Below are 13,378 nucleotides of genomic sequence, written 5' to 3'. Positions count from 1 at the left end.
AACCTCCCTGCTTTAATGATTGAGGCCATGAGAGAGACACTGAACAGATCCAAGGCACATCTGCCTTTTGGTATGGCTCTCACAGTAGTTTTCAGGAGGTTTGGAGTCAGTTTTGAGGGAGAGGCATCTACTAAGCTTTCTCACGCAGACACCATCAACCAACACACTCTGCACCGCATGGGATTTACTAAAACTGATGGTGGTTGGATCAAGGATTCTGAGGAGAGAGCTGAGGACGGAGTAGAAGACAGAGCTGAAGAAGAAGGTCCCTCATCTCCTCTCCAGGACTTCAGGACAGCATCTCCAGATATCCAGTTTGTTTCAGACCCAGAGACTGGCCCTTCAGAGTTCACCAGGAGGCACACACCAGTACATCAGCCAGAGAGCAGAGCACCTCCTTTAGAGTTCAGATTGGCTGATGATCAGATCGAGCAGATATCTCAGTGTGTGGCTTCCTTGCTTTCTCGACAGTGGAGCACTACTACATTTACTCCAAGGTCCACTTCATCTGATCAGACCTTGATTCTCCATATCTTCACTGTATTTCAGTTGATCTCAGATCAGTCTATTCAGATTCAGCAGCTCGAGGACAGCATTTGGAGACTGACTGGGAGAGTTCTTGACTTGCAGAGGCAAGTCTTAGCTTTGGCCCATCCTCAGCCACAGGAGAGCTCCATTGAGGTCATAGACCTTACTGCAGAGGCTGGCAGGCTTAAAGGTGCATTGGAGGGTGGTTATGAGTTATTAAGGAGAGAGATCAGAGGCTCGAGTGAGCATGCATCTACTCAGTTCACTGCTCTGCTTCAGTCTGTTTCGAGAGCACTGAACGTTCTTGATTCCATTAGACTCACTCTTTCAGTCCAGTCTTTGGCCTCTCAACGTTCTCAGCCTCCTAGATCATCTCGCTCACCTGCTCGTGCCAGCACCTCCACTCGTGGCAGAGGCAGACGGGGTAGAGGACGTGCTCTTGATCGAGATCCATCATCTCCTCACCCTATCTCTGATGACTCCGATCCATCTAGTCATGAGCTTTATTAGATCCTAGGTGTTAGTCTCTTATTCCTTCTAGGATCTGTATTTTGGGCCATGTAATGACATTAGCTAGCTGACTTTTATGATATGAAATATGTATTGAAACAATTATGTTTTTAATCATCTTTTAATTATATATCTACTCTTTGTAATGGTGTCTATCATCTCTTGGTTATATATCTTCTCTTTGTTGATAATTCATATCTATGGTAACCTATGGCATATTTTGGTTAATGATTGCTGTATTCAGGGGGAGCAAATATTAATGATTAGCACTAGAAGTTTGAAGAAACACTACAGAGAAAATGTATTCACAAAAAGAGGGGGAGTTAACAATGTTTGATGATGTCAAAAAGGGAGAGAAATTAAAGAAAAAGAAACATATCAAAAGCAAAATTATAAATTATTAAAAGATTTGAAAATAAAATGAATGAATTGGGGAGAAATTAAAGAACAATATCAAAAGCAAAATTATTAAACATGCTCAAAAATACAATGAGTAAATTGCTAAGTACAATGCAAATGAGCAACCTTTAAAATTACTCCTTAAACATGCTCTGTTATGCTTTAAAATTTAACTTGCTCTGATACATCTTAAATTTGACATGCTCTGATATACTTTACAATTAATTCTTAGACATGCATTGGTACACTTAATTATTTTTGCTCTGATACTAAAACTAAATAATCAAATGAGAATGAGCAAATTTTCAAGATACAACTTGCTCTGATAACAAAAATAAATTTTTTACTCTAACACCAAAATCACATAATCTAATGAGCAGATTTTCAAATCTTTAAGCAAATGGGCAAACTATTTATGCAAATGACCATTTGTATCACATGCCAAAAGAATCAATCTTCTTTTCAAGCAAATGCTCTTATAATGCATTCATGCTTTTGTTCAAGTATTTTGTCATCATCAAAAAGGGGGAGATTGTTGCTCCTTAGATTGATTTTGATGATTACAAAGCAGTTGAAGGGGTACCAATAATTTTCATTTGAAAAAGTCTTTTTGCTATTCAGGGTCAAAATCGTAATTTTATCAAAATCCTGATTTGATAGTATCAAATGATAGAACAAAAGATTTGTAATCTATTGGTGAAAATTTCATTATTTTTGGACTTGTATTTTGAAAGTTATGCATGTTTGAAATCCATGAGTCAGCTCATAGCACAATGAGCTGTTTGGCACGCAGAATTTTTGGCTTGGCACAACCTGTGAGTCGACCCATGAGTCGACCCTCAAGGCATGAGTCGACCCATGAGTCGATCTCTGCAGTTTTAGGCCAAAAATTACAGAACCCTGTTTTCTGGTATTCTTCAACAGAGGTCGACTCATGAGTCGACCCCTGAGGCATGAGTCGACTCATGAGTCGACCCCTGTGACGGGATTTCTCCGCAACGGCTAGTTTTTAACCCATTTTAAGTGCTTTTAATGCTCATTTAATGTGGTCTAACGGTTCTTTTTCAGCTTAGAATATTTTTCTCTATTTCTTAAAGCTATAAAAGGATTCAAAAGGTGGGAAACAAGTAAGAGATTGAAAAGATTTTTGAAGAGCATTCAAGAGAGCATTCAAGAGCATTCAAAAGAGAGAATTTGAAAAAGGGTTTTTCAAGCCAACTTTTCAGCCCTAATCAAGAGTTCATTCAAAGCTTTGAAGAAGCCCTTAAACCAAGCTCACCAACTCCTCAAGTGCACATTCAAGTCTCCAACCACTTTGAGGAAATTCAAAAAGGATCTTCTTCTCCTGAGTAAAGTGTATTTAAAGTTATATTCGCTCATTAAAGGAGCTTTCTTTGTACTTATTTGTGCTATAAATTGTTTTACTCAGTTTGAGTGATTTTTTTGTTTTGGAAGGGTTCCAAAACAAGGGAAGGTTGATCCGAACCTAGAATCGGAGTGTATTGGGTTGGCTTGTACCCGAAAAACAAGTGGACTAGCTTGGGATAGCTAGTGTCGGAGTTTTCGACGTTTGTATTCGGGTTGAATACAAGTTTAGTGGATTGGATTTCCCAAGTAGGAGCTTGGGGAGTGGATGTAGGTGCAAGGTTGGCACCGAACCACTATAAATCCTCTTGTTTGTGGTGTGCATAATTGCTTCTCTCTAACTCTTCATTATTTCCTTGCATTCTTGCTTCTGGCAATTAATCTTAAATTAAGTTTATTCTCCTCATTCATTTAGCTATTGACAAATATTTTTCATAAGTCATTAGTTAAGTTCAAAATTTTTAGAAACCCAATTCACCCCCCCTCTTGGGTTGCATAGCTGGGCAACAAACAGTCTAAATTATCTTATGCTAAATTGACCATGATAATGATGTTTGATTAAAGTAAAATTTTGATAGTGTGCTACAAATATCATCGAGATCATCATTGTAAGTTTTCAGACCCATCAATGGTCTTTATCTATTAGAATCATCATACAATCGTTCGTGACCATCGAAATTAAATTTTATTGATCGACATAGTTAGGGCTATCGGATCCAGGTGATCTTTTGTGATGACACTCTAACGATAATTATTTAGATAATGAACGGTGAAGATGGACTTTAAATTTTAAAATTATATCATATTCAGAAAAAAATATAAAAAAAATTATATTCTGCCTATATAGCAGCAGTTGCATAAAAAGAGAAAAATATAAAAAAAAATTTATGTTCTGCCTATATAGCAGTGGTTGCATAAAATCGTTGCCTTATGTCTGTAGCAGCGGTTAGGTAACCGCTATCATATATGCATGGTAGTGATTATATGCAACCGTTGCCATAGGTTTGAGATATGACAGTAGTTATGCATAATCGCTGCCACAGGTTTGTCAAATCTATGGTAGCGGTTATGCATAACCGCTTGCATGGATCAAATCTATCACAACGGTTAATCAACCGCTGCAATATTCCAAACATATGGTAGCGGTTATCCAATAACCACTGCTATATGTAACATGTAGCAGCGATTATCAATAACCACTGCTATAAATCAAATCTATAGCAGCGGTTATATATAACTGCTGTCATAGATTTTATGACAGTGATTTTCAAACTGTTGCAGTAGTAAACACTGTTATACATCTTTTCTATAGTAGTGAATAAAGAGCTCTTACTGGTCACTGCAAATTAAAATATGGTGCGAGTATTCTAAAATAAAAATATAAAAGATTTTAAAATTTGTTCAAGCGTTTGAGTTATGGGTATGTTTACTGACCTTATGATAGCATTTGAGATCTTGATATTTTTGTTAATTTATAATGTATCAATCCATCCTACTTGTATAGAAGCATAGAAGCATGAATCTCACAGCTATAATTTTAATTAATAAATACAGAATCCTGAAGGCTATGCCATTAATTGATAAAAGTATGATTCTCAAGGCTATCACATTAACTGATATATTTAAAATTTTTTAATATACTTAGAACTTTTTCTTATATATCCGTCTAAATATGAAATATTATATAAATATTTTTATAAAATTAATATATATATATTTTTATAAATATTATTTTTACATATATATCTATAAAAATATTTTTATTTTTTATAACCATTAATTTTTTAAGACCGTTAGATGACATAGGTACATTTATAAAAAAAATAAATATATAAAATAAATATTTTATAAAATTATACACGCAAATATCAACTTTCAGAGATATCCATGCAAAATTCAATATCCAGGAGGGTATATATTCAATATCACGCAGAAAACCTATAAATTAACGTAAAAAAAGAAAATTAACAACAACAAAACAAAAAGGAAGGGAAAAAAAATTATTAAAGAAAGAGTGGAGTCCAAGCGAAGGAAATCAAGAAGCAAATGAAAACGAGAAAAGAGAGGATTAGAGTCCAATATATGTAAGCGACTGATAGGGATCTAGATCTCATCGCCGGCGCGTTGCAGTTGAATGAGGTAAGGCTCTTCGTCTCTAGGCTTCGGCCGATCGATACAATTCTTCTCTTCCTGATGATGCTGTTGGAAATGTTTCTCTGTTCTTGTCGTTTGAATTCCGTTCTATCTAGGCATCTGGGTGGATCAAATCATTCTATTTCCAGATGTTTGCAATGCGTCGTAGCGTTGACTCTAAGATTACATTCTTTCTTTCTGTCTTTCTTTCTTTCTTTTTACTAAATAAAAGGAAATAAAACTCTTGACTGAACAAATGATAGGAATTTAGAAGCTGACGCAGAAATAGTGTTGCAAATGTGGAAACGAAGAATAAGAAACCCGTATCATAGAGCATTGGAAGTGAAAGTAAAAACATTTTTGCAGTAGGTGGTTTATGTCAATTGACTAATTAGGGAGTAATTACCGGTGCCGTTAACAAAAAACTTTCCAGAAGACATTGCAGATCTAGCTGGATATATTTTATATCTTCAAAGTTTTCAGAGGAAATGAATCAAATGATTATTGGGGATAAGGGGAGAAATATTTTTGATGCTTTTGTTAGTTTGCAATATTTGGTCCTATTAGGACTGCAATGTTGGGCAGATCACCTGTTTGATTCTACTATTGCAATGTCAAAATTATATCCAATCTCCTCAGAAGCTGGCTTTGCTGTCTCTAGTTGTGTTATTAATGCATGGCCTGCAGCTGTAAGAGAATTAAGTATAAAATTTTGACAAACAAAGCTAGACTGTGGAAATTATGTTTACATATTAAAGGTGTGGACTTGCTGGTGAAAAATATGTGTTGGGACAGTTTTGGACAGACACTTTATAACAGGACTTCAGTTTTGAAAGTTTAACAATTAAGATTGGTGAAATGCATGGTTTGGGCAAAGAGAACATGGTCAAAGTTGATATCAAATCAAAGAAAGAGCTGATAATAGGAAGAGGAAAGGAAAAGTTAACATGTTCATTAGGCTGCTGGGCTTCTGCATGGTAAGGTTTGGTTGCAATAAGAGCTTGAAGAGCTGACTTGTTTATGCTTTATATAACTTGTTTATGCTTGATATACAAATCTGAGACCAGACTTGAAAAATTATGATAAGAAAGATGACTGAAAGGAGAGATTGGAGAAGAAGAAATAGACAAAGAGTATATGCTTGATTGCCAAATTTTGTGGTGGGAAAACCTGTGGTAAAGTATGATGTCAAAGCTGGACTGTAAAGAAAAATTCTGCTTTTAGGAAGATTAGGTTTCTCTTTTCAAAAATATATTAGCACTTCTAATCCATTAAGCATGGATAGTTCAGTGAGAAAAATTGTATACCTTTTAATGTGCCAGACTTCACTAACTTAAGAAATGTATGGCCTCCCTAAGAAGCATGCAGGTTTTGCTAAACTTTGAGCTAAGATAAAGATTATAATGACTGATCATCAATAGGAAGGCTGCACCATGTATGTAGTATTAGATGGCTTCCTGTTATCTGTTTCATTCAGCAAATCTAATAATTGATTGGAGTAACTTGTCTTGCAATGTGACGTTGCTATTTGAACCCAAACCTCTGGTATAGCCTAAAGCACCCACATCTAACACTTGAACATGGCATTGATATGATGCTTGGACATGACTCCATAAGAAAAAGTATCTTAGATATTGAAATGATCCGACACTTAGACATCCACCCAGACCTGACCAATATGCTGATGACTTTACCTACCTATGCTGCTTTATAACACAAAGACTTTGTAAACCATCAATTTGAAAGCCTTTGGAAGTAACTTGAGCTGCACGAGTTGTGTTGGTAACTTGTTTATAAAACTGTACTTATATCATCATGCTTAAGAATGGGAAATCTTTATAGTCGCCTTTCATATATTAGTTAATTGTTGCTGAAAATTTACATAGGTGCTGACATATTTGAGCGAAAGCACCAATTACTAAAATAAACTGGTAAGTGATCACTGATCATGAGACCCAGAAGGTGCATTTATGTTCAATAAGAAATTCAATCTAAACAACTTGCAAGAAATTACCTTTTTGGTTTAGTTTATGAATCAAGTTTGAAAAAGGTTTTGAGATCAGCTCTGAGCTTGATTTCAGCACTTATCAATTGGTGTTAAATCCATGGCCACGACAACCTTGGTCACCTGCTATGAAAGTTGGAAAGCTAGTTGGTGCCTCAATGGTCAGGGCTCAGGGGCCACCTCATTCATTTTGTTGTTTAAGCTTATGCAGCCAAGGAGCACCTCTTCGAGGTTCCTTGAGACTTGAGAAAGTGTTTAGATGAAGAGGTTTAAAGGTTCATTATGGGAACTTGCATCCATCTGCAAGCATAAAATGATGACCAAAGAGCCAATTCGAAAAACAGTTCCTTATTGTAACCATTTTCACAATGTGCAGTAAATATGATTCTAAATATGATTCAGAATGGCTTCTCCTAGTCAACATACACCTGCCTTCAAGATTTCCATTACCTTCACTATGACTTTGGGAGGAGGGATTGATAATCTGCTTGTCTGAACTCTTTATATTCCCAATTTGTTGATTTTCTTTGTTCGTTTGGCATTTCCTAAGTTCTATGAGTTCCTTCAGATCTTCACATATTCGATTAGTGGGCTAGCACCCATACATGTGCATGCTTTGATTATACTGATGCAACACCAACACATCATCAAAATGCTGTCCAAGAGCTATCCCTTTTCTCAGAAGTAACTATTATCATTAATTGTTTTTCCTATCACCATTATTTTCAGTGTCATTGCTTGGAGTCACTTACCTTGCGTGAAAATGCCAAAATTTGCAATGCTCTCAGACCTTTAAAAACCATTAAGTTATGTATTTTAATTGGATTTTCTTGCACCTTTACCTGATGGTGCCTCTCTGGAATACTGAAGTTATGTAAACCATTTAATCTGACTAGGTCTTTGCATATTAGTATCCATTAAAGTAATCACCAACATTTCCTATGTTGTACATTCAATTTTTGTCTTCCAATTTTTATAGGATTGTCATTCTATACAAAAGAAAAAGATTATTTTATACAATTTGCTTTTCTTTCTACCTGATATGATTTTACTATTTTTGTGGAGACAAGTTAGCAAAAATCTAAACTTTGCTTTACATATGAGCTGTCTTAAAATGGTTTTCTGCACCAACCTGCTCAAGCAAAACAAGTTTCTTACGTAGCATAATTTTGGTTAAATAAGGTCAAGTTGTCAATTATATTTCATCCAACACCTGGTGATCATAAGATGAAATCAAAAAATAATGGTACCATACAAAGAGCTCAAAAGCTTAACAATATTCAATGGGAGGGCCCAAATTGGGTGCTTATTGCAGGTGGTTCCTTGCTAAGCACACTTTCAATCAGGCTTGGATGCAAACTGAAGCAGGTCTTTGGGGCAAAGCGACAATAAAATGCCATCAAAGGTCTAAAATATGCCAATTTTCATTCGACTTATTATACCTTGTTCCTATACACAGTTGCTAACTCTATCTAGCAGAAAATGAAAAAAATCTGCAGTCAAGAGATCGGGAGCCAACCAGTTGCATTCAAACTGCTATTGCTTTACTCAGGATGAGGACAACTGTTACCATTGTTGCTCGGGTTTGTTTCCTTGACTTCCTGTATAACTTTTACTTTAGTAAATAGAATTCCAGAAATGTGACCAGCAGACTCAATTTTCTGGATTTGGATTATTTATTATTCTTCTTAGTTTATGAAAAGCGCTTTTGCAGCACAATTGCCAAGTGACTGACTACTAGTTGCTTTTTAATTGATTATACCTAAGCTACAATGTCTTAGCTGTTTTTATGTGCATGAGCTGTCATTTCCTTTTCTTTTTTTCCCCTCATATGTAATAGATGTATATGTATGTTGGGAATATCAATGAAGTGGCTGATGTTGTAGGTTGCTAACTTGTTTGGTGGTGCTATGGTATAAATGGCGAGTCTTTCACTTAATGAGGCTAGTGGAAAGAGTCTTCTGGAGCATGTCTGGCTGGGCATGGAGTTATGTTTGCATGCTTATTCTTGGCTTATTAATATTCTGATGGAAATGTGAGACTGGATCATTCTAAATTATAGGTTTCACAAAATTTATGGGAGTTCTGCTTATGGTAGTTGTCTTTGGAAGAAAACCTAGATGTACTTAAGTTGGGGTGGAAGGTAGGCTTCCAGGAGAAATGGTATTTGAATGTGACTGCATACTCTATGTTGGCATTGCTATTGTTGCGATCTGCATTATGTTTAGTGCTTCTAATGGGTCAGGCTTCAGCCGGTTCATCTTAAGCATGTGAACAGAAGATGCTGAAGGCAGCACATGTGCACCCTGTGGACCAATTCAAAACTAACAGACAGGTCCAAGCCCGGGTTAGGGGTAAACTAACAGGGCCTATACCTGGCCTGGCCTAACTATAACTTTAAGGCTGCATCAACATCATCAGGATTGAATTGTCAAACATATAGGGAGATAGATTGGATTGGATCATAAGTCAGACCACAAATTTCCAGATCCTTTTCCAAACAAACATCGTATCTAGCGAATTTTAGATTTCTATATGCTCCTACTTGAAACATTCAAATTCAATTTTCCTTTTATGTTGATAAAAAAATCAGATTAGCAAATGGTTGTGCTAATAAGAAGACTTTTCTGTTGCTTTTTACTCCAGAAACTCTTAAATATCTTTTCTTTACTTCTTTAGAATCTAAATGGTCTATTATTCTTGCAAACTTTGTGTTTAAGGTTTGTGAGTGATAGACAAGTTATTCTAAGAGCTATATGGTCAAATAAATTATGAAAAATAGATTTCCACATGGTTTAATATGCACGATCTAGTTCGTTCTTATGATTATGATTCTTGATACAGATCTAAATGTAGGATCTTAATTGCAGATGATCTAATACATTTGGTTCGGGGATGAAAATGGGTAAAGTATGTTATGAAGCCTTGTTAACATGCCTTCTCCAGCTGTTCTTGACAAACATCTTTTGACAACCAATGATATTCTGGGAGCAAAGTAGGCAACTTAAAAGGTAGATTGAACTATTTTATCCTTTGAACCCCCTATAGTTTACCTTGAAGTAAATTGGATTAGGAATATGAATATCTTGACCCTTTTTTGATGAGGTACTGCTTTGCAACAAATTAGGCCTAATCGGTGAGAGGGGATTGTTGCTGCCAGTTGAGGAGAGGAGGACAGGGGCCTGGCACATGCAATAACCAGAGGGATCCAGAGGAGGAGAGGGGCTTGGCCTACAAGGGATTTTATTTTGCTCAAAGACATGCAGAATGGGCTTAAGGAAGACTGAAAACAATATAAAGATATAAACTAGATATATGTTTTTGTCTCGCTTGTGCAACTTTGAAACTTTGAACCTTTTATGAGCTTGTATGCTTATTGTATTGGATCCCTTCATATGGCTTTTATTATTCATACAGACTATAGTCAATAAGGAGGGCCAACAGAGGTACGTTACGAATAACTTAGGGAAAGGATGGGGTACCTTGGTTTGGATGACATTTTCTGTTAAATAAATTCTCCTTGAATAAGGCAAGAATTCATATTACAGGTCATCAGGTTTATTGTATTCCCTGCTGTGTGCCTTTGTGGATGGGAACACAACTCCATGAACATTTGACAGTACTGTAATATTGAAGACTTCTAACTCTAATAGTGGCTTACCTGGGCATCTGGATCTGCTTGGAGTTAAACAGTGACTGTAAATGCAAAGTTAAAATACCATTTGAAAACACTTTAATTTACAACATGGGCATTCTTGCTGGTCCCATATTTCAAGGGCTAGAGGTTAAGCTAAAATGGTCTTGTTTCTCGAGTGCTGGCGCAGGCAATATATTGTTCACTGCTGCAACATTTTCTTACAAGTATGCTAGATGAATACAAACACTTCATTGAAAAAATGCTTGTACTGACACCTAAAATTGTTAAACCATCTAATAGCTTATCTTGTTGTACTGGAATTTCAGGAGGTAGAATGGATACCAAACAGGAATCCATGAGCCCAATTTTAAATGAAGCAGATCTCTCTCTTTCTCTGGTAAAGATCCCAATGTGGACATCATCCACTGATCGGATTGAGCTGCCGCAAAAGCTGTTCCACCACCCAAACAGGTCAGACTCCCCCAGCATATCAGAATCTGGATCTGACATTTATACCAAAAGAGAAGTGATACGTAAACTACGACAACAACTTAAGGGACGGGATGAAACGATAATGGAGATGCAGGCCCAGATCACGGACCTTCAGAATTCTGTAAGCACTCAAATGGCCCAATTGGTCCATCTGCAGTCTCAGCTGGATTCTGCAAAGAGGCAGTTGTTTGACTCTGAGAGAGAGATCCAACAATTGAGAAAGGTTATAGCTGATCATTGTATGGCAGAGGTAGTCTTCCCTGAAAAGCCTGTGACCACCAGCAATTGGCGTCCAGAAGCTGTAGATGGGCAGGGAAATGGTTATCCTGATTGTATAAACGATTTAGAGTTGCACTATATTGGATCAGAGAAGGTGAGAGGTGATGGAGAAAGGGTAGAAGGGTTTAAAGGGAAGTAGGACATCTGAAGGAATTGATTGAGGGGAAGGATTTCTTGCTTCAGAGCTGTAAGGAGCAGAAGATGGATCTTTGCTCCAAGATCAAAGAGTTGCAGCTAAAACTTGCATCACAATTACCTAGTATTTCGTAATACCTTTGTTTCTCTTCTTGTTAAGGCTTTGGTGTTTCACAGCGAGAGCTGTTTTCATCTTCACAATTTGTTATCATTTTATGTTTGTATAAGCTTTTGGCACGCGGCTTGGATTATCTCTCGATTTTGTGAAATTTTTGCAGGAGAGATCTAAATCTGATTTGAGAAATTTGTATACAAACAAAAGGAATCAAAGTGATGCACGAGGTCATATTGGCATTTTCTCTTTTTAAGTTGGAAATATCTGAGACAGTTGTTTAGCATATTTTTTTCTGACCTTTTGGACGATGCTTCATTAATTAATTTGCAGCTTAGTATGAAATCAGAAACCTCGCCTGGCTGGTGTGACTTTAATAATTCTTATCTTTGTTCATCTGCCTAGCCAGTGGATACCTTTATTTCCCAGTTATTTTTAAAAGTCACTTCAAGTTGATTCAGCAAGTTATTTTTATGAAATATTACTCTCTTGCAATTATTTCTTGTGGATGGTTTCAAGTTGATTCAAGCCTCCAAATGACCAATTCTCAGAACTTTGCTTTGTCTCTATTGGGAAATTTAGCTTTCTTGCCTATTAGTGGTATTGAGGGATAATACATCATCGGAGCCAAAGTCTTACGCTAGAGGAAGGTTTGGACAACTTCGGACTTCACCGACCTCACTTTCCAATTGATCCATTATGAATAGAATTTTTTGATGGAAAATTTTATGGATTCTAACTTCGGCTATCAATCTAGGCTTTGGTTGTTGATCTCAATTTCGATTGCAAATCTTAATCACTACCATCGGAGCGATCCTCATCTCTATTGGCCGCGCCACCCACCAACCCTAAGCTTACTAATAAGGCCAAATTCAATATGAAAATTTCACGTTTCTTTTTGAATTCAAAACGATCCAACTGGCTCCGAAGCAAATAAGACAAGTATAACTGCCGTATTTCGAAAATCTTGATCCTAAATCTTGCCACGCAGCACCCAAATTGATCGGGAGCAACCAAAAATGCTGTCCCTAAATGGCACTCACCTCTATCTATAAATAGAAGCCTCAAAGGGATCCTCGAGATATGCACTCTCTCTCTCTCTCACGCTTCTTCTCATCTATTCTAGTATCCTAACTTGAGCGTCTGGGAGTTCTCGCTGGAGTCAACTCCAGTCAAGATTTGTTTTATAGGTTTCGCTGCGTCCACGGTCTCAATCTAACTCCAGCCATTCCCTACTAGGGTCAAAAATTTGTCGCAACAGATTAGCACTAGAGGAAGGACCTAGGCTTATTTTTTGAAAAGCAAGAGATTGATGCCATGGCACCATGCAAAAGAGCATCCTCCCGCCATTCCAATGTTGCCAACTCTCGACCAGTTGAGAATCCTGTCAATCAGCAGGCCCAAGTGCAGCTTTCGGAAGTTTCGCCTCTGCCTTCTCAATTGGGAATGGCTGTCAACGTGGAGCAATTCAATTTGCTAGTCCAACAAGTGCAAGATTCGACTGCTGCTGTTTAAGCAATGCAACGGAATAACCTCATACCATCGATCGCTCCACAGTCTGAGCAACCTCAGATCCCCCCGCAAAAACCCTGAGTGGGCAAGACAGACTCGACAAAGTTGGCCTCAAGGCCCGAAGTGAAAGGGGCAGCGATTCCCAAGTCCTTACTCTGGATATGACTCCGCTCCAGGTTAGTTTCACTCACCACATACAGAGGCCTACATCACCCAAGATGTGAAAATTGACCGCAGGCTTCAGGAGATGAATCAGTGGATTGAGGCATTC

General features: G+C 37.2%; 1 pseudogene; it reads left to right on the top strand.

Moving 5' to 3' along the window:
* The first annotated feature begins 4,822 nt into the window (after positions 1-4,822).
* On the top strand, positions 4,823-11,857 carry LOC105059279 (uncharacterized; annotated as a pseudogene).
* Positions 11,858-13,378: the final 1,521 nt, after the last annotated feature.

This window comes from Elaeis guineensis, chromosome 16 (genome assembly GCF_000442705.2).
Source record: "Elaeis guineensis isolate ETL-2024a chromosome 16, EG11, whole genome shotgun sequence".
NCBI lineage: Eukaryota > Viridiplantae > Streptophyta > Magnoliopsida > Arecales > Arecaceae > Elaeis > Elaeis guineensis.
The sequence above is the reverse complement of the archived record's forward strand: the minus strand, read 5'-3'. Positions and strand labels throughout refer to the sequence as shown.